We start from the raw sequence: 22,483 nt of genomic DNA on the forward strand, positions 1-22,483 counted from the left end.
GACCACCTCACAATATTATTTTTTTCATTTAGTTAAGGCCAAAAGGTTGCATCCAGCTAGCTGGCTGACTTAGTAAGTGACACAGTGGGCGGCACTAACATGTGGCCGTTCAGCTTTAAAGTTCCAACACAGATACAGTGTGTTAAACAGTGTGGGTTGGATACACCAATAGTGCACTTACTGTGACAGCAGTGTAGGCAGTGTGGGGTGCTGGCGGTGTCCTCAATGCGAGAGTGCCAGTGGTGTCCTCAATGCGTGAGTGTCGTCAGTGTTGGCAGGGTCACGGTCTTGGCAAAGTGGGGGCCTGGCAGTGTCCTGAGTGCATAGTGCCAGCAGTGTTGGCAGAGCGGGGGTGCCAGCGATAAGTCCTTAGTGCAGGAGTGCTAACAGTGTCGGCTGTGCAGGAATGACCTCGGTGTGGGACTACGGGCAGTGCGGGGTCACTGACGGAGTCCTCTATATGTGGGGCAGTAGTGCGGGGATGCTGGCAGTGTCCTTAGTGCAGGGTGTCGGTGATGTCGGCAAAGCAGGGGTACCAGCGGTGTCCTCAGCGTATGTGTGCTGACAGTGTCGGCAGTGCAGGGGTGCTGGTGGTGTCCTCAGTGTGGGAGTGCCAGCGGTGTCGGCAGTGCAGGGGTTGCTGACGGTGTCCTTAGTAAATGGCATGGCAGTGCTGTAGTGCTGGCAGTGTCCTCAGTAAAGGGTACGGGTGATGTTATCAGTGCAGGGGTGCCAGTGGTGTCTTTAGTGCAGGTTTACTGGCTGTGTTGGCAGTGCGGGGTTGCTGATGGTGTCCTCAGTACATGGAATAGCAGTGCTGCAGTGCTAGCAGTGTCCTCAGTGAAGGGTACCGGTGATGTCGGCAGTGCATGGGGTGCCAGCGGTGTCTTTAGTGCAGGTTTGCTGGCTGTGTTGGCAATGCAGGGGTTGCTGACGGTGTCCTCAGTGCGTGGAATGGCAGTGCTGTGGTGCTTGCAGCGTCCTCAGTGAAGGGTACTGGCGATGTCGGTAGTGCGGGGGTACCAGCAGTGTCCTCAGTGCAGGTTTGCTGACTGTGTCAGCAGTGCAGGGGTGTTCTTAAGGCAAGGTGCTGGTGATGTTGGCAGAGCGGGGGTGCCAGTGGTGTCCTCAGTGCATGTGTTCTGACAGTGTCAGCAGTGCAGGGGTGCTGGTGGTGTCCTCAGTGTGGGAGTGCCATAGGCGTCGGCAGTGTGGGGGTCGCTGACGGTGTCCTCAGTATGTGGGGCAGCAATGCAGGTGTGCCAGCAGTGTTGGAAATGGTGGTGTCGGCAGTGGGGGATGCTGCCAGTGAGGGTTCCGGCGGTGTCGGCAGTGGGGGGGTGCCGGCAGTGTCATTCAGCGGGGGATGGCGGGCGCCATCTTCTTTTGCTTCCTGTGTGCATATTAAATGTGCTTAATGCTGATTGGCTGAGAGCTGTGACAGATGGCTTTTTCAGCCAATCAGCTTTAAGCCCGCTCAATACAAAACTTCACGACCGATCCAAGCTTGGCTCGGATCGCCCCGGATCCCTGAAATTCAGGTGGATTCGGTTCTCTGAGAACCGAACCCGCTCATCCCTAATTTAGAGTAAGCGAATCTTGCACTGCTACACTATAGTGTAAAGCTGGATACACACTGGAACGAATGCCCTTGAATGGGGATTGGCCATACTCACTGGAAGGAGTTAATGAACGATGGAACAATCATTGTTCCATCCTTCATTAACTTACTACAAGTCGCTAGCGATATCGCTAGGTTTGTTGTGCAGCACATCAAACCTAGCAACCATTGGTAGAGACCACGGGACAACACGCAAGCTAACCTTTAGTAACCTTGTGGTTCTCACCATTGAAGTCAATGGTGGAAACCGTTCACTGGCTGAGAGAGGCAGAGGCTCACCTCTCTCAGCCAATGAACCCTCAGCCAGGGCATTTCTAGAGAAATGTTGCATCTGAGCCCGTCATTCGGGAAGTACCATCCTTAGGGAATGGTACAGTTCGTGGTTCGGGCTCCTCGTTTTTCTTTTTTAAGAAGATGCTGGATGCCTACTTGGAGGAGATGACCTGTCCAGGTATTGTAGAAGAGTATGTGTGAGTGTGTATGTGTGACATAAACTTATACTGTCACGGTGTGTATTGTCTTTATTTTAACATTTCTTTACAGATGAACTGCAGGTACCAGCGGGCCCTTAATGCCCCGCATGCTGGTACTTGTGGTTCTCCAAGTGCCAGCTTGCATGTGAGGCTTGCTGGGACCTGTAGTTCTACTGTTAAAGACAACATTATCACTTCTGTTTTTACACCACACTTTACATAATGAACCCGGCACCCACTGCCCCGGGGTGCCGAGGATAGCCCTGGGCTATAAGCCCAGGCCTGGGGTGCCCTGGAGAGGGAGACCCCTTTATTGGGGTGGTCCCCACGTCTCCAGGAATCCCCGGCCTGGGCTGACTAGCAGTCAGGTGTAATACTTTAGCTGGGGGACCTGGTGAAATGGATCCCCTGGCTGTGGCTGTGAGTCCAGTGCTGGTTATGGCAAACACAGGGGACACACAGGGGACCCCTACTAATTTTGTCCCTTGTATTTCCAAAACCAGGACCAGCTCACTTAGCCCAGTGCTGGTTGTGCAAAATACAGGGGATCCTTATGTATTTTGTCCCCTATATTTTCACAACCATGACTGGCTTTCAAAAGTCCGGGGCTTGTTGTGCTTTTTGCGTAATTTTTTTTAAAATGTAACACTTTACAAGCATTTTACACACAGATGCATGCATGGATCTCACTGATCTATGCATACATCTGTGTCAATCAGACCTGCTCATGCTAAAATTGAAAGCATGAAGCAGGTCTATTCATTTTGGGATTTGAAGTTTGATTTTGAGTGTGATTTGGTGTTTGATTTGTACATATGCATGTGAAATCGAACATCAAATTACTGTTCAAAATCTAACCAAATCGAATTTGATTTAGAAAAGGCTTCTAAAATCGAATTTTAGTAAATGTGGGATTTAATGAGGGATTTGTACATTCGATTTGATTTAATTTGAGGTGAGCTAAATCGAACATCAAATCGAATGTAAAATTGAACTTTGATAAATATATCCCTAACTGTTTAAACCAGATTATTGTTTTTTATATGGAACCAGCTCTGGCTGCTTTGGGGACTATTACCGCACATAAGGAAAGTAATTCATTCTGAAATCCAATTCCCCATAAAAATAAAAAAATCAACTAATCAATAAATAAATAAAAATAAATAAATAAATAAATAAACCAGCTAAAATACACTTCCTGCATATGAATAACCAGTACCAGTCTTATAGTCTTGGCTGGTAAAGCATGGCAGACCACTCTCATAATGAATATCCCCAGAGATCTTCATGACAACCCTTGGACACTGGGGGGGTAAATTTACTAAGAATCGAGTCTGGGTGAGTTTGCAAAACTCTGGAGAGAAATCTCCTTTGCTACAGGAAAATACTGGAGAGTTTGCAAACTCTCTTCAATTCACCATCGGCTAAACTCCAGAGCCTTTTCACTAGTGGAGATAATATTCGGGAATTTCTAAACTCTCATGAGATGGGACAACACTCCAGTAAAAACTCATGAAAAAAATTCACCTGCCTGTGATCTGCAAGTTTGGCAGAAACATACACAGATCTCTGTGATCCATGTATGTTTCTGCCTAGGTTAGGTTAAAAATGGGTTAAATAAAAAAACAAAGACATAGGGTCCCCCCCTAAAGCTTAACCAGAACAAAATGAGTAGGTTTCCATCATAATTTAGAAACCAACACCAGGCTGCAGGTCCAGTCCTGGTTTTAATCATAGGTGGAAAAAAAATGCGTAGGGGTCCCCCCTATAATTAAAACCAGCACCAGACCAAAAATGACCAGGCTGTAATGCCACAGCCCTATTACCAGGGCTCTCTGGCCAAAGCATTATCAGCCCAAGCAGCTCAGGCCAAGCTGGAGATCTCAGGGGAAGGGGGGACCCCCCAAAATAGGGGTCCCCCCTCTCCCGGACCCCAGGCTTGGTCTGAATCCCCAGAGCTCTTCTCCGCACCCCTGGGCTGTGGGTATGGGGGTAATAAAGTGAAGAATAGATGTATACTATTGTATTTTACAGTGGGAATACAGGTGCCAGCATGCCTGCCCTTTGTGGCCCGGCCATTTTGGGTCCGGTGCTGGTTTTAATAATAGGGGGGACACCTACACAATTTTTTTCCCCTGTAATTAAAACCAGGACTGGCCCTCCAGCCTGGCTTTGGTTTCTAAATAACAGTGGAACCCTACTCATTTTGTTCCCCATAATTTTAGGAACCAGGACTGGCTGTCAAGTCCGGTGCTAGTTAAGCTTTAGGGAGGGGACCCTATGTAATTTTTTTTTCTAACATTTAACCGTTTTTTTTACAGCACAGAACACAAGCAGCCTTCACAGCCTTCACATATCTCACTAATATGTGCAGGCTCCTTGCTCAGGAGAGTTAGGCAGAGAAAAGACACTGCAATCTCGGGTGAATAATCTCCTGCAAAATGTGCTATTCGGGGAAGATATTCATTCTGCTTCACCATCGGACATCTCACTCTCAGCTAAACTTACTTCTTGGTAAATTTGAGAGATTCAGTAGCCTCAAATCACCTGAGTTTTGGCGAAGCTAATCGAGTTAAAAAAAAAAAGCAAACTCATCCAGACTCGATTCTTAGTAAATTTACCCCTAGGTGTCAGGGAAAATAGTGTATAGTTCAAAATGTTTAGGCCTGCACAATCCATGCAACTCCACCAGGGCAAACCATCCCCATGAACAGCACTAGGGCTCTTATTGGCACCCTTTAAGAAGTTTGCATCAGTGTCCTGGTTCTACAAGCTCCAGCATGTCTGGGACTTGTAGTTACACAAGTACTTGATGATAATATTTTACAAGTACCAGGCATACACAAGCACATTTTAAAATCCTTTTATTCATATAAATGGATTCAAGTATTATTAAATTGCTAAATCCCTTTGGATTTAGCAATTATATAAAAAAAAAACACTTTTTTATTAAATTGCTAAATCCAAAGGAATTTTTTTCCTGAATAAATAAATTCATATGGAATCTTCATGCATGCCAAAACATTATACTATCCTTAGATAGAAAACATAATACTTTACTGTAGATTGTAGATACAATTGTCTTTACTTTGGACATGTCCATACGCCAGCATCTACAATCTATATTAAAGTATTATGTTATCTATCTAAGGATAGTATTATGTTATAGATATGTTGCATCTTTGCTCTGGAAGCAACTATATGTTAGCACCTACAATACAATGCCATAGGGTGGTTCTCTGTGTGACGCATAGGACATTTACATACATTCAAGTACGTGAACTGTTTCTATACCACACTTTTTATCTGGTGTCCAAGGGGTCTATTCATGATGTTAATTATCGGGGTCCAGGTGGATCCTGATAAAAACATTCCTACTCACGTCTGAAGCAATTAATCATTGCTCCTTTGCAGAGACAGCTGATCCAAAAATCAGCTGCCTCCCCGAACGCTTTCACTGCTCCTTTGGAGCAGTGAAACTTAGCACTTATTGAGTCTGACTCGGCAGTGTTAGTGCACCTGTGTGAACTAGAGTTCACGCAGGTGCACAAAGCCCCGGCGTCCAGCAGAAGGAGGGGTGGAGGACAGGGGTGGAGCACGGGACTCTTTCCCATAGTGAAGGAGCAGCTTTGGGAGCAAATGCCATCTGAAGATGGTGAATGTTCCCGCAGTCAAGCTCCAAAAATATTGTATTTTCGGAGCTTGATGAATTTAGGTCTCCATACTAGTGTATGGTGACAGGGGCCACATCGGATAAAAAAGGTAAGCAAGAGATATCTGTGATATTTTCTGCTTTAACTTTTTGATGAATGGCCCCAAAACTTAATTTCTATTAAAGCAGATGAAAATGTTTTTTTCCACCTGCTTTTGTAGAAATTAAATAATAATGAATAGACCCCCAAGTCTTAAATACTTGGTATAAAATATACATCAGAAAAAAAATTCACTCAGTAAATCGTTCCTTCTGGAATTTTTAATAACTCTGCATGATACATGGGGACATTACAACAAATTTATTCAGTCAAACGCAAGTAGTCAATCTTGTGTAAATCATGCTTGGCTACCCTCCTGCGTTCTGTGGGAGCCTCCCATTTTAAGGAGAGAGCACCTTAACGATACTGGATTTAAACCTCTATACACTGCTGCCTATACCTTCTAAATCCTGCCTATACCTTCTAGAATTGTCGCTATTTGCGTACGCAGTTAGACAGTAAATAAATGCCTTCAGACCTTGAAATGTGTTTCCAACGCACAAAGGTTATTATTCAACATAAAAACTGTAGGTTACACACTGTGATCTAAAGACAATTTAGCGCAAAGAAATCATACAGTACACTACAGTTATTAAATATGTACGCGCTCTGGGACCAGTTACTGGCATCAACAAGAAACCCCCCGTCAACAGCATCAGCAAGAAGACTCCAGATTGGGGTCTGAACGCACATATATACCCTAACAGGGATAAGCAATAAAATAGGCAAGTTTGGCATGATTCCATTGGTTCTCCGTCACGGTGCTTCTGTTACAGGACATTTAACAGGTCAATTCAAATGGAGACACAGGTCAGCCTCCAACAGCCTTTGTCTCCTTTTTCCATGCAAATCTAAGCTGCTAACATTACATAGTACATTTTAGTGTTTTAACACACTACAGTCCATAAGTTGCAAATGCATGTTGCGATCTTCTCACCGATGACACTGGAAAGCTGTTGAGACAGAGTAGATCAGTACAACACCAAACACAGTTTACTTATCATGTACTAAACCATAGATATCCAATAGTCTTTATTTCACAACATTAGTAATAAATGAATAAACCTTGAATATTACACTTTGAAGCTATGGAACCTTTTATGTGAGTGTGCAGTGTGTAAGTATTAGCGGTTTGGGAAAAGACGCTAGTTAGATTTATGTAGTGAGGACTTTTAACTTAGGGAAGATGCGTACGCATGAAGCTAATAAACAGCATTCGCATGCGGGGTATTATGCATTCGCTAATGTGCGTCGTGTTAACAGCACAACGGTGCGTATTTAATGTGTGTATGAGGTATGGTGAAATATGCGATCACATGATGCTAATAATAGCATCGCAGTATGCACTTAAGTGTGAGTTTCTCTAAAATGGCGCTGGGTGGCCATTCGCAAAATGTCGTCGTGCAGATCTCATTTTTAAAATGGTGCACCTATCCTATAAAGAAAGTCTTGAGGGGGAATAGGAACTGACATTATTTTAAGGTGTTCAAAAATAACATTTTAATAATTTAAGGTATTTCCTAGTTCAGGTTTGTAATGCAGTTCTACATTTACCTCAGTATTCATATTGTCATTACTAACCACCATCATAATTTTGTTCTTCCGTTTTACCTTATCTTTACATTTTCCACACTTCAACACAGTAAGAATACACCTGACACATATGCCAATTACTATGATGACAAACAGTATGAGGATCAGGAGTTTATCTATGCTTGCGATCATTTCCTGAACCAACTCTCCTAGACCTGAGAACCATTTCGCTGGGTTCAACCATGAAATCCATTCCTCTACCTGCTCCTCTACTTCAGCCACTGAAGCGTTATGGTTCTTCCGAAATTCCCATTTTAACTGCAGAATTTCATCCATATTGTGGTCTATTACCTCCTTAGGGTCGCTGCTATCATTTGTGACATAAGTGCAACACTTCACTCCAAATTGGGTGGCCAAAGTTATGCAGTACCCTCCAGTGACAGCTGTTAAGTAACTTAACACTAGTCTGTGTTGCACTAGTTCTTTCTTGTACACTTGCAATTCCCTACCTGTATACCTGAAGGTGTCATCATACATCTCGGTGATATTATCTATTAATTTAGCAAGGTCTTGGATATATCTAAAATTTAGTGTACCCGAGCGATCCTGGTGGGATCCAATGCACTAAAACTTGAAAGCCAGTTGTCTCACTAATTAACTGTGTGGCTTTATGCACATCACCAGGTATCATATTTCTTTTGCCTCTGTGTTCATACTGCTAGTGAAGATATGGTGGTGTGTTTTTATGAATACCAAGCATTTCAACATGTGTGAGGGTCATAACCTCTGGGATTACTCTTCCCATGTAACACAAACCTTCGGAACTCGGAGAGAGCCATTTATACCCTTTCCTTCCATATATAAAATATACATCATCAGGGAGAACATAAGGAATAGTATGCATCATTATCATTAAACACATTTCTCTCGCAAATAATCCTATCTCATGTTCTCCCATCTGGCGAATACATGTTTCTGATTGTATAACCTTTGCACAGTACCCTTCTGGTATTCTACCAACCATTTCTTTGGTGTTACTCAGTGTATGTTTATACCGGAAGTGCCTTCCACCTGACCTAATTTTGTGTAGTAGTTCATAATTCATAGGCTCATGGTCAGCTCTTTGTGAGAAGGTCATCATCTGATTATTTCCAGTCACCTCCCAACTTCCTGGGTCATTGGAGTTGGTGATGTTTAAACATAAAAGTGATTTATCTACTTGGTACTGGTGGAGATTAAAATGAGGTGGTTTGGTATTAAGAAATTTTCTGTCCAGTGTCTTCCCTTTTTGTAATTCTAGAATTTCAGAGACATTTAATGGGAATAGCACCATTCCTACATTATGCTGGCATGTGAGAGCACACCCAACAATTGGTTTGGTTCAATATTTTGCCCACCATGGTGTGATAATCCTCTAAAGGATACCCACCCAAATACTGATTATACTTAGGTTGACAACGCTGGATGCATCTCTCATCAATTACGGACCCACACAACTCACACATACAATAATCCTCATACGATAGACCTTCACACTGTCCCCGTGTGTCCAAAATAGCAGATCTCTTAACAATTACAGTACTAAGATTGGTCAGACACCCCCCTGATTGGCATAGCACTCCTCCTCTTGACTCCACTCCATCAGCACTGCCATCAGCTCCCAACTCCTCTATCGGTCCCCCATCACAGAAACCAGATATCCCCGAGCAAACCAGGATGATGGAAACTCTGGAAGAGAATATGAAAATTAACACAGCAGACCAGTCCATTGCTGCAGCAAGGAACTGCAAATTTCTTTAGCTCAGGTATCTCACTGCAACCTTTTAATCCTCCCGAAACAAGCTCGCAATCGACAGGTCCATGTTCTCAGCCTTGTCTCTGCCTTGTTTCTCCACCGGTTCATTGACGTTTTTGCAGTGAGTGGAATGGACCCAGGTATCTCTCTTGGCCACCTTCAAAGATTTGGTACTCGTCAGCAACACCTGATGTGGACCCTCCCAACGATCAGTCAAACAACCTGAACGTAAGAAATTTCTGATCATAACATATTCTCCAGGGTCAACATCATGACAGTTAGTTTCAGGCATATCATGTGACAACAATTTCAGTTTCTGCTGTTGCTGTTTTAACTGTTTACTCATTGATATATAATATACCTTACAATTACCTCATTGTTACCCTTCAAGTCTTCCTGTGGACTTATAATAAAATGAGGTTGTCTACCAAACAGTATTTCAAAATGGGACAGATTTAGAGGGGGTCTAGGAGTGGTCCTTATGCTATGTACCAATGGTAATGCTTCTGGCCATCCTAGTCCAGTCTCTGCCATGATTTTACTTAGTTTATTTTTAATAGTCCTGTTCATCCTCTTCACTTTGGCACTGGCTTGCGGTTGGTAGGGGGTGTCAAATCAACTATTAATACCCATCAGTTTACACATATTTTGAAAAACATCACCTGTGAAATGAGTACCCGTCACTCTCGATAATTTTAGGGATACCGTATCTGCATACAAACTCCTGTACAATTTTCTTGACAGTAAACACAGCAGTATTAGTCACCGCTGGGTATGCCTCAACCCAATTGGAAAACACGTCAGTGCACACTAATACATACTTAAGATTCCTGCAAGGTGGTAATTTGATGAAATGAATTTGTATTACCTGGAAAGGTCCGTCAGTCGGTGGAATGTGGGACGGTTCGGTAGGGATTATTTTCCCAATGTTTTTCCTCAAGCAGGTCAGACAGGACATTGCTCTCTTTTCTGCTTCAGAAGAGAAACCCGGTGTGCACCAGTATGCTCTCAGCAATTTGCACATACCTTGCTTTCCCAAGTGAGTCAGACCGTGCGCTGCCTCAGCCAAGCTGGGGTAATATGCCTTGGGAGTTCCTGGCTTACCTTGTCTGTCCCTCCAGAGACCAGAGGACTCTTGCCCACATCCTTTGGACTTCCAGAATGACGTTTCCAGGATAGAACACAAATTTGCATCTCAATTAATTTCAGCATATCAATTGTTTGAAAAGACATAATTTGTTCCAATTGTACATTCAGTTTTAACCCTGTTGCCCATTTTGCAGCTTCATCTGCTCTGTTGTTGCCCAGTGAGAACGGATCATCCTCACATGTATGGGCTTTACACTTAATTACTGCCACCATTTTGGGCAGTTGAATTGCTTTTAGTAATTGTTTTATATGTCTGGAATGTGCAACTGGTGTGCCTGCTGCTGTCATAAAATTTCTCAGATGTCATAGAGCTAAAAAATCGTGTACCACTCCGAACGCATACCTAGAGTCAGTGTAAATGTTAGCAGATTTGCATGTTGCCAATTCACACGCTCTTTTTAGTGCTACTAACTCCGCCACCTGGGCTGAGTGAGGAGGACCAAGGGGTTCAGCTTCTATGATGTCTGTGTCATTTACAACAGCATAACCTGTACATAATTCACCTGTGTCTGTTTGTCTATGACAACTCCCGTCCGTGTAAAATGTCACATCCACATTCTCTAAAGGTGTATCACGTATGTCAGGTCGTGCAGTAAAGGTCTGGTTCAGATATTCCATACAATCATGTGCATCACTATGTCCACTGAACTCACTTCCCGCCAGCAACCCGTCTCCCTCCACCCTTTGTGCATCATGTTGCACATATGGTAAATATGTTGCTGGATTTATCGTACTGCATCGCCTACCAGTGATGTTAGCAGGGGCTATTAGAGCTAGTTCCCACTAGGTAAATCTAGCTGAAGAGACGTGTCCGGTTTGGGCAGAGTTCAGCAGAGCAGATACAGCATGGGGAGAATAGACAATCATATCATGGCCTAGTACCACATCCTCACTCTTAGTGACCAATAGAGCGGTTGCTGCTACACTTCTTAAACATGATGGGAGTGATCTTGCCACAGTTTTTGTGTGAGGACACCTGCTGCGCAACCATCGGCTTCCGTACAATACAAATCAAAAGGTTTTTCATAATCAGGTATTCCCAATGCAGGTGCTTTTGTCAGACTATCCTTAAGATAAATGAAAGCCTGCTCTGATTCCTCTGTGTGTATGACATGGTCGGGCTTTGAGGAAGAGAGTAAGTCCTATAATGGCAAGGCCAAAATAGAAAAACCTGGGATCCACATTCTGCAGTATCCACACATTCCCACGAAGGTACGAATTTGCTTTTGGTTCTGCGGCAGTGTCATGTTCTGTATAGCCTGGATTCAATCAGTGGTTAGATGTCGTAACCCCTGGGTTAGGCAGTGTCCCAAGTATTTTACTCTGGATTGCAACGGCTGTAGTTTGTCCTTAGCAACCTTGTGTCCTGTTTGCGAGAGATGAAGCAACAAAAGTTTAGTATCATTTAAACATGACATAAACAAATCAGAACATAGCAATAAATCGTCTACATATTGTATTAGAACAGACCCATTGGCAGGTTAAAAAGATTGTAAACAGTCGTGCAAGGCCCTGAAAAGATACTGGGGCTGTCTATGAAACCTTGGGGAAATCGTGTCCATGTGTATTGTACACCCCTGTATGTGAAAGCAAATAGGTACTGACTGTCAGGTAAGAGGCACAGAGAAGAAAGCAGAACAGAGGTCAATGACAGTGAAATGGGTTGCATTTGGTGGGATCTGCATGAGAATGACAGCTGGATTTAGCACTATGGGAAATTGGCTCTCTACCACCTTATTAACACCTCTAATGTCTTGTACCAGCCTATAACCCCTCCCACCACTCTTCTTTACCGGAAATATGGGACTGTTGGCTACACTAGCTGTATGAACTAAAATTCCCTGTTGTAACAATTGCTAAATTATGGGATAAACCCCTAATTCTACCTCCTGTTTTAGTGGGTACTGGAGAATTTTTGGAGCTTGCCTACCGCCTTTTAAATTTACCATTACGGGGCTTACATTTGCCATTAATCCAGTATCCTGTCCATCCTTGGTCCAAAGTGAATCTGGAATTTGGAATAACATTTGATCTACCGGAGATGGATTTTCACTTAAACTGGTAGAGTGATACATTATCCTTTGGGGAGTGTCCAACATATTCCTCACCTTGTGCGCAACTCTCTCTGGGATATCTAAAAATACACCATCAGGGGTACAATATATGACACATCCCATCTTACATAACAAATCCCTTCCCAGTAGGTTAGTAGGAGCTGCTGCTGCCAGGAGGAAAGAATGCCTGGTATGCAATGGCCCAATAGTGACCTATGTGGATTTTTTTAAAGGATAATGTTGCACTTTACATGTTACACCCATTGCTGGTACTGTCTTGTTGGTTACCTGTAAATTAACGGGAGATTTTATCACTGACCTGGTCGCCCCTGTGTCTACAAGAAAAGGATATTTAGTACCAGCTACATCAACCATCATTACCGGTTCTTCCCTAGTACTTCCTGTTAACCTGACTATCTGTAGACTACAGGTATGACCTGACCCCTAGCGTTGGCTCCCACTCTCCAATAAAGCATTAACGGCCACAATTGGAGCTGGTGCATGTTGGACATTTGCTGGTCTCTGTGTATATCCTTTATGGGGATATCCAGGTACTCCCTGGTTAGGGGGTCCTACCCTCTTTGCCGTACAGTTCTTACCTAGATGTCCTGGCTGGTTGCAATTAAAACACTTTCGTGGGTGAGGTGGATGAAAGGATTGTTGTGTGGGTTGAGCAGGAGGGAAAGGTGGTGGGTAAGGATATTGAGGGAGAGGATATTGTGGGAGATATGGGGTTTGGGGATAGTATGGGAATTGTGGCTGTGTGTGATAAGTGGGGTAGGGCTGCGTTTGTGGTGGTGTAGGATTAGTGAGGACGTGTAACTGTGGAGGTGCAGGTGTGGAAGCAGGTGTGTCTGCTGGCTGTGATGTTACCATCATTCCTTCTAGAGCTTGAATACTGACAGCCATTAGTTTCTCGCTCTGGGTCTCTCTCTTTTTAGAGATGTTCTTGTCATGTTCAGTTGCGGATTCTATGAGGGTGTCTACTGTGACTCCCCTCCAGCCAGGCTGTGAAGTCTGAACCCGGGTCTTTAGGTTCTCTTTAAGATCATCCATGAGTACAGTGACAATCATTCCCCTGTGGTGAGTGCTATGTTCAATATCTTCTAACCCAATGTACTGTGTGATAGCCTGCAGAGCCCGGTCACAATAATCTTCTGCAGATTCACTCTCTTTTTGTTTTCTGGTTAAGATTTTGTTCCAGTTAACTACTACTGGAAAATATACACCCAATTGAGTTACAATGCGGGAAATGTTACCTTGATTAATTTCATCTGTTAAGGGAACATCTCCATCCAATACACAATCCGTGATAAATTTTGTCACATTGGTATTGCCTGGTAGACAGACCCTTAACACCACTCGCCAATCTTTGTTGGTTGGCTCGTGAGAACTACCCAAATTTCTCAAAAATCTTTGACATTTGGCTAATTCCTTTTTGGGATTGGGGAAATCATTCATTATGGAATTTAGCTCCGCTCTTGTCCAAGGACAATGCATTACTACTTCCCTTGTGGGCACAACTCCGTTCGCATCCGCATTCCCATTCGGAACAGTTATTGTCCAGATGAGATGCAGACCGGCCGCACTGCTACTTTTGACCTTTTTACCTGGCTGGGGGTTTAGGGCCTGATTCAGACCCACTCGCGAGTGGCTGTCCGCTCGCAAGTGGGTCGATGTTATGGACTGAGCATGCGCACGACGGAGGGAGCTCCGTCGTGCGCATGCGCCAGACGCGACGAGCGAAGGAAAGTCCTTCGCTCGTTGTGTCCGATCAAAGGGGGCGTGCTGTCAATGTTGATTGACAGCATGCCCCCTTTGGTGGGCGTGCCGGGGGCGTGCCTCCCTGACGGGGGCGTTCCCACGGGAACGCCTCCCGTCAGAAGCCGGCCCACTGACATCACTAGTGATGTCAGTGGGAGTGATTTTGGCTCTGATAGAGCCAAAATCACTCCGGAGCTTGCGGTTGAAAACCTCAACCGCAGGCTCCGGCTCGCAAATTCGATGGTCGCGATGGTCTCGACCATCGCGGCCATCACAATGCACGCTCGTATAGCCTGTGGGTGGTGACCCACAGCTATACGAGCGTCCAGGAGGACGCTCCATGAAAATGGAGCCCGGCCCTCATTCAGAGCGTGCGCTCTGCTCAGAGCGTACGCCTCTGAATGAGGGCCTTAGTCTGTTACTGCTACATATAGGATTAACAACTTCCTCTATGGGTGCAGTGGATGTTAACACTTCCTGTACTATCACTGATGAAGATGGCGGCACCACTTGTGCTTGCTGTGGTGGAGCATCTGGCATGTGTACAGCATGGGAAATGGCAGACATAACAATAACCTCATCATCCACATCATAAACATTTTCCTTATGGTTACTTAAGAGTGGGTACAAATTACTTGTTAAATTTTTATGGGTTTTTTCAACAACTGTATCTGCACCACCGTCATCATAGCGTGAACCACTGGCAATACCTTCCACAAAGCTACCTTGCTGCACATGTACGCTATTTTGCAGCTCGTACGCATTGCAATTTAGCGCTGCGGGTGTACTTTCTGGTAACGTGCTCGAGACGCTAGTTTGCATCTCTTGCACACCTTTAAGCCACGCATCCCCCTCATGCTGCCATAATTTTAAACATTCATTATATTTTACTTTTTTCACTCGAGAACGCACCAGACTGATGTGATCTCGGACATTGTTCAATACATCCTTATCAAAACTACCAATTCTGGGAAACGGCCTTACACTCTTTATCATCATCTTAAACAATATATCACAGTATCTAATTGCATAAGTACCATACTTAGTATGCAAAATACGACGAGCCGAACCTACCGGCGCCTCCATTAGCAGCACATCATTGTCTAACATCTCTACTGCTTGCGTGGCTCCCATCCTGGGACAAATCCTACGTTTTTCAATAAAGATTTAAACTGGTGTAAGACAGTCAAGATACTTTCACTTACCTGTGGACGTCTTGGAAAAAGGGTGTATCCACGAACCCTATGGAACATCTCTAGACGCTTACCTATGGAAGAAAAGCTGCTCCCATGCAGAAATCCCTTTTTAACTACCTTTCAACCGCTAGGGGGCAATATATACCCTTTGTTTTCCAGTTGATTTCGTCCACCCTCTCACCAGTTCACAATCACAGTTTAGCCCAAAACTATGCGGTTCAATTATAGTGCTCAAATAAGTCAAACCGATTACTGAATACTATAATCACACTGGGAGCCGAACCCTAACAAAAATAACAACCCATACACCTGCCTTGTGTAAAGTAAACGGTAAGCTGCTACCGAGTTACTAGGCCGTTCGTTACGCCTAGCACTTAAGGGTCCTACGATACCCTTAACATTTAAGTCCCATGTTACACCCTAAACAAATACGCACAGTTACACACTTTTTTTTTCCTGCGCAGAAAAATACACGTTAACCCAGCTATTGGCAACAATTGATAATATAATCTCAACAGCTTTGTTTAAAACATGTGGCAGCAAGACCAGAAATATAAATAAATATATACGCTATTGTGCGACTAGTCGCATACACAATAATGCGACTATTACACAACCGTATTATGACTCTTACACTTAGCTGCGTACTCAAAAATGCGACTCAGCTGCTTACGCAAAAATGCATCCCAGCCGTGTACGCAATAATGCGACACCCCCTTTTTTAACACACAAAATAAAACAGAAAAACAACCTATCGACGAAGGAAAACAAATTGTATCCTCCCCCGTCCCTGTATTCTCAATCAGTACTCCTAAAGTCATACTAACTGGTAGCGCACTCTCAGCAACAAATGGTAGTAACAGATTCCGATTGCACAATGCATTCTCCTGTCAGGCGCCTCCACCCTTTTGCTGAGAGTTCGACACCGAGTGTTACAGACCGGTTGCGTGATTAACACTGCGAGCCCCCAACTAATGATACTGGATTTAAACCTCTATACACTCCTGCCTATACCTTCTAAATCCTACCTATACCTTCTAGAATTGTCGCTATTTGCGTACGCAGTCATACAGTAAATAAATGCCTTCAGACCTTGAAATATGTTTCCAACGCACAAAGGTATTATTCAACATAAAAACAGTAGGTTACATGCTGTGATCTAAAGACAATTTAGCGCAAAGAAATCATACAGACACAAGGTGTAGTTATTAAATATGCACGCGCTCTGGGACCAGTTACCGGCATCAATAAGAAACCTCCATCAACAGCATCAGCAAGAAGACTCCAGATTGGGGTCTGAACGCACATATATACCCTTACAGGGCTAAGCAATACAATAGGCAAGTTTGGCATGATTCCATTGGTTCTCTGTCACAGTACTTCTGTTACAGGACATTTAACAGGTCGATTCAAATGGACACAGGTCAGCCTCCAACAGCCTTTTGTCTCCTTTTTCCTGCTGCATGCAAATCTAAGCTGATAACATTACATAGTACATTTTAGTGTTTTAACTCTCTACAGCCCATAAGTTGCGAACGCATGTTGTGATCTTCTCACCGATGACACCGGAAAGCTGTTGAGACAGAGTAGATCAGTACAACACCAAACACGATTTGCTTATCATGTACTAAACCTTAGACATCAAATAGTCTTTATTTCATAACATTAGTAATAAATGAATAAATCTTGAATATTACACTTTGAAGCTATGGAACCTTTTATGTGAGCATGCAGTGTGTAAGTATTAGCGGTTTGGAAAAAGACGCTAGTTAGATTTATGTAGTGAGGACTTTTAACTTAGGGAAGATGCTAATAAACAGCGTTCGCATGCGGGGTATTATGCATTCGCTAATGTGCATTGTGTTAACAGCGCAATGGTGTGTATTTAATGTGTGTATGAGGTATGGTGAAATATGCGATCACATGATGCTAATAATAGCATCACCGTATGTACTTAAGTGTGAGTTTCTCTAAAATTGCGCTGGGCAGCCATTCGCAAAATGGCGTCATGCAGATCTCATTTTTAAAAAGGTGTCTTGTCGCCATTCGCAAGATGGCGTCGTTCCATTCTAATTTTAAACTGATTCTGTCTCAGTCAATTATCCAGCTTCGACAACCTGCTACCTGCTTACCCCGGAAAGTAAAGAGAATCCCCCATTTTCCCCACTAATCAGTCAAAAATCCAGACTGTGCAAGTGCACATGCTCGACTCCGGATGTGAAGGGGCGGGGCCTTGGCTGGTCACCACGGGGTTGTAGGGGCCGCCTAGACAGTCTCAGTGTCTTCCCTAGAGTCCGATGCCAGTGACTGGCTTCACCCGAGAGGACTACCCCTTAGAAAGGGAAGGACAAGAGTGAACGATGTCACAGACACTGCTGTATTGCGCAAAGCCTCAGTAAGTGTCACCATAGGTGGGCTGGATGCAACCCACATATGAGATACTAGTGTAGCAGTATGTGTGGACACAAATGAGGGTCAGAGTTATCTGTAGGTGTTTGCCAGTGCCGTGCAGCAGCAGCGCAGCCTGTATGACCACGGTGCCCTTTCCTCTCTGGTGGCTCCTCTTCACAATGCAGCAGGACCCACTTCCTTCTCCATGGCAGCAATGAGTGCTGAGCACCAACATGACCCATGAGAAACTGATAAGTGACCCACTGGTGAGACTGCACACTGGCCAGGAAGTTATAGTTGGGGACTGTACATATGAGGGTAGGGGGACATTGGCCCTCATTCAGACCCGGACGCAAGTGACCGTTCGTACACTCGGCGTACGTAAAAAAATATTTAAATTCAAGCACACGCTCGTATTTTCACTCGCAGCCAAACATCCTCCCCAAACTCAGGCGACCCCTCCTCTAACTAACGAGCGTGCCAAATAGCGAGTGTACATCCCCGAAGTGGCTTGAAGGGAACGCACGCACTAGTACTACCCTGAAGTTGGACTGTCAGATTTCGATTAACTGCTCGTTTATTCTGCCTACCTCCCTCAATCGTAACATGCCAATCAATATATCAATTAGCTTAATTGTTTTTTTTTTTTTTTACACAATGCAATAAACTTTATTCTTGTCCGTGTTTGTGTTTACCCGCAGAATACGTACGGCTTAAACATTCGCTTTTCATTGTCAAAATACATGTTAGCCTCAATTAAATAATTGTTCTATTTGATTTTTAGGCCGCATATTTCCCGGAGTTCATTTCTTTATGTAAATTTGCTTACGCATGTCACTGCATCAAGCCTATCATAAGTCTCAACAGATTTCTGGCCCTGTCGAACACATGACTCATACACTAACCAATAGAATTGCTCCTGTTAATTTCCCAAATACATTAGCCAATCATAAAATTTGGGTACACTTTATCAAAAATTATTTTTATGAAAAACACCATTGCCATCATGAGGGCCTCCGCATTCACCAGGCGCGAGCTGCTGGTGCTTACGGAGGTGATGGATAGGTGGATCACCAGCCACCCTCCACCCATCACCAACCGCGAGAAGCGTTCCGCATATGCGGAGGTACTCGCCCGCCTGCGCTCCTTCGGCTCATGCCGCATATCGGGCAGCTGGAGCGCAGGTGGTCGGACCTGCAACGGCGGACGCCCCGCTTGCTGGCATGCTTTCGCATGCAGATCGCTGAAAGTAAGTTTTATGGATTGTGGTTTTCATGTTTGTCTTTGTGGCCCTAACTGCGTGTGCATGTTTTCCCTGTATTTCATATTTATTCATTCTCCTCATATCTGCATGGCCATGTTTTCCCTGTATTTCATATTTATTCATTCTCCTCATATCTGCATGGCCATGTTTTCCCTGTATTTCATATTTATTCATTCTCCTCATATCTGCATGGCCATGTTTTCCCTGTATTTCATATTTATTCATTCTCCTCATATCTGCATGGCCATGTTTTCCCTGTATTTCATATTTATTCATTCTCCTCATATCTGCATGGCCATGTTTTCCCTGTATTTCATATTTATTCATTCTCCTCATATCTGCATGGCCATGTTTTCCCTGTATTTCATATTTATTCATTCTCCTCATATCTGCATGGCCATGTTTTCCCTGTATTTCATATTTATTCATTCTCCTCATATCTGCATGGCCATGTTTTCCCTGTATTTCATATTTATTCATTCTCCTCATATCTGCATGGCCATGTTTTCCCTGTATTTCATATTTATTCATTCTCCTCATATCTGCATGGCCATGTTTTCCCTGTATTTCATATTTATTCATTCTCCTCATATCTGCATGGCCATGTTTTCCCTGTATTTCATATTTATTCATTCTCCTCATATCTGCATGGCCATGTTTTCCCTGTATTTCATATTTATTCATTCTCCTCATATCTGCATGGCCATGTTTTCCCTGTATTTCATATTTATTCATTCTCCTCATATCTGCATGGCCATGTTTTCCCTGTATTTCATATTTATTCATTCTCCTCATATCTGCATGGCCATGTTTTCTCTGTATTTCATATTTATTCATTCTCATATCTGCATGGCCATGTTTTCCCTTTATTTCATATTTATTCATTCTCATATCTGCATGGCCATGTTTTCCCTGTATTTCATATTTATTCATTCTCCTCATATCTGCATGGCCATGTTTTCCCTGTATTTCATATTTATTCATTCTCCTCATATCTGCATGGCCATGTTTTCCCTGTATTTCATATTTATTCATTCTCCTCATATCTGCATGGCCATGTTTTCCCTGTATTTCATATTTATTCATTCTCCTCATATCTGCATGGCCATGTTTTCCCTGTATTTCATATTTATTCATTCTCCTCATATCTGCATGGCCATGTTTTCCCTGTATTTCATATTTATTCATTCTCCTCATATCTGCATGGCCATGTTTTCCCTGTATTTCATATTTATTCATTCTCCTCATATCTGCATGGCCATGTTTTCCCTGTATTTCATATTTATTAATTCTCCCCATATTTGCATGGCCATGTTTTCCCTGTATTTCATATTTATTCATTCTCCTCATATCTGCATGGCCATGTTTTCCCTGTATTTCATATTTATTCATTCTCCTCATATCTGCTTTTTTGGGTTTTTTTTGGGGTGGATTTGATATTGTTTTTGGGCGCGGATTTGTGTTGAAACTAACCACAATTTGTTTCACATCTTTTAGGGGCCCAGCGAAGACTACGCCGTCAGCGTCCGGCCAGACGTCGATCACGGCCACTCTCCCCAACCCCCAGCCAACACTCCAACTCCAGTCCTTCCCCTATTCCCCACTCCTCCCCAGCCTTCCTAGACCCTCAGCCTGATTTTTCGGGCCTCCTTCCCCTCCGTCCGAATTCCCCCTCTCCTCCAACCACCCCTCTTAGAATGTCCCCCTCCCCGGAGTCGGTCATTACCCCGCCCCGATCTTTGGGGAATGGAGCCACCTCCGAGGAGGACGATGGAGGGCCTTCCGTAGCTGGCGTTGGGTCTTCCAGTATGTTTTTCTTTGCGGTTTTTTATCGACACAAACTGTTTGTATGTAATCATGGGTGGTTCCTTTTTTTGGGTTTTTTGGCTAAACTTTTGGGGATTTTGGCGATTGCCTTTACCTGTTACTGCTGTTTTCCACATACACATATCACACCTGTCGGAATTTGTACATAGGCCTTGTATTTTTGGCCTACCCCATTTTAGTTTGATGAGTTTTAATGCTGTTTTTTTTTGTTTTTGGTGGAGTTTGGTTTTGGCTTTTTTTTTTATGTGGTTTCACGATTGTTGTATTAATCCCCACACTTTTCTCACCCACAGAGGAACAGAGGCATCGGGCCGAATTATCCGCCTGTGTGGCCCAGATGCACAACAATATCATCGGGGTGCTGGTGGTCCTTGACCGTATGTCGGTCCTCCTTAGGGAGTAGTTTTTTGTTTTTGGCCCATTATGTAAATAAATTGTTATTTTTGAAGAAACGTTCTTTTTCTAAAGCACAGATTGTTTACCCTGACATAAGTAGACTGTTCCTGCAAGGATTTCCATTTTTTAACACTAAGAGTGTGTGTTGGATATTTATGTCAAACAGCCACAAGAAACACCTTACAGTAACAATCTGATTTCCCTTTTTCGGTGTAGTCACAATTAGATATTTCTACATTTTACAGGTTCCTAGTTGGTGTGCAAGCTGCTTAGGCCAATCTTACGAAGCAAAATGATTGTACAGGCTTCCTTTTGGTGTTGGTTTGGACCCTGAAAAAAAATTACATTTTAGCTCAACTGGTGTCAGTACTGGATTACCCCTTAGTCAAATGTAACGTGTGTGAACCTGGTTACACTTGCTGGTAACGTTCCAAAAAAGGTACAACATTTCACTCTCAAAACATTTATTATCAACATAACTGATAAATCAAAGTGGTCACTCACAAACAAAACACACAGTGATAATCTCAAATACAACACATACCAAAAAAACCACATCACAAAACAAAAAATCAAGAACTGGTTGACGAAGGACCATGCCAACATGATTCCACAAATAAGGCGTTGCAATAAGGGTTCCAGAATATATCCCCAAAATGTCCACATACAGGTTTTGTAAATGTAGCTGGAAGTAGTCATCGTTGGAGTGCCAAAGATTATGTGAAAAAACAGAAGATAGAGAAAAAAATTATCAAAAAATTAGATGTTCTCAAACAAACCCAACCACATTAGGTATCAACACTGTTTTGTTTCCAATAATTACCTAAAAAATCTGGCCACCACATCATCGCGTATGGCCCCCCCACATACTGACCTCCGACCAACCTCGGGGGGGCCATCCTCAGGTAAGGCATCCTCTGGCTGCATTGGGACACCACTCCTTATGGCGATGTTGTGAAATATCCCACACAGGACCACAATTTTCGAAAACCATATCCAGCAAATACATGAGTTCGCCACCAGAGCGGTGGAGGCATCTGAATCGGCCTTTTAAAAGGCCGATACAGCGCTCCACCACTTGCCTGGTGGCTGTAAGTGCGGAATTATACTCACTTTGTGGCCCTGGTGTGGGAGCCAAATAAGGAGTGAGCAGCCAGGGCGTGCAAGGGTAGCCACTGTCTCCTGTGAAAAAGAATAGTCAACATCAGGCTCACTCTGTTTGAAGCTTAACATTGTTATGTACTAAAGGTCTCCACTTACCCAGAAGC

The sequence above is a fragment of the Taudactylus pleione genome, unplaced genomic scaffold (genome assembly GCF_031769625.1).
Source record: "Taudactylus pleione unplaced genomic scaffold, aTauple2 ptg001607l, whole genome shotgun sequence".
NCBI classification, from domain to species: Eukaryota; Metazoa; Chordata; class Amphibia; order Anura; family Myobatrachidae; genus Taudactylus; species Taudactylus pleione.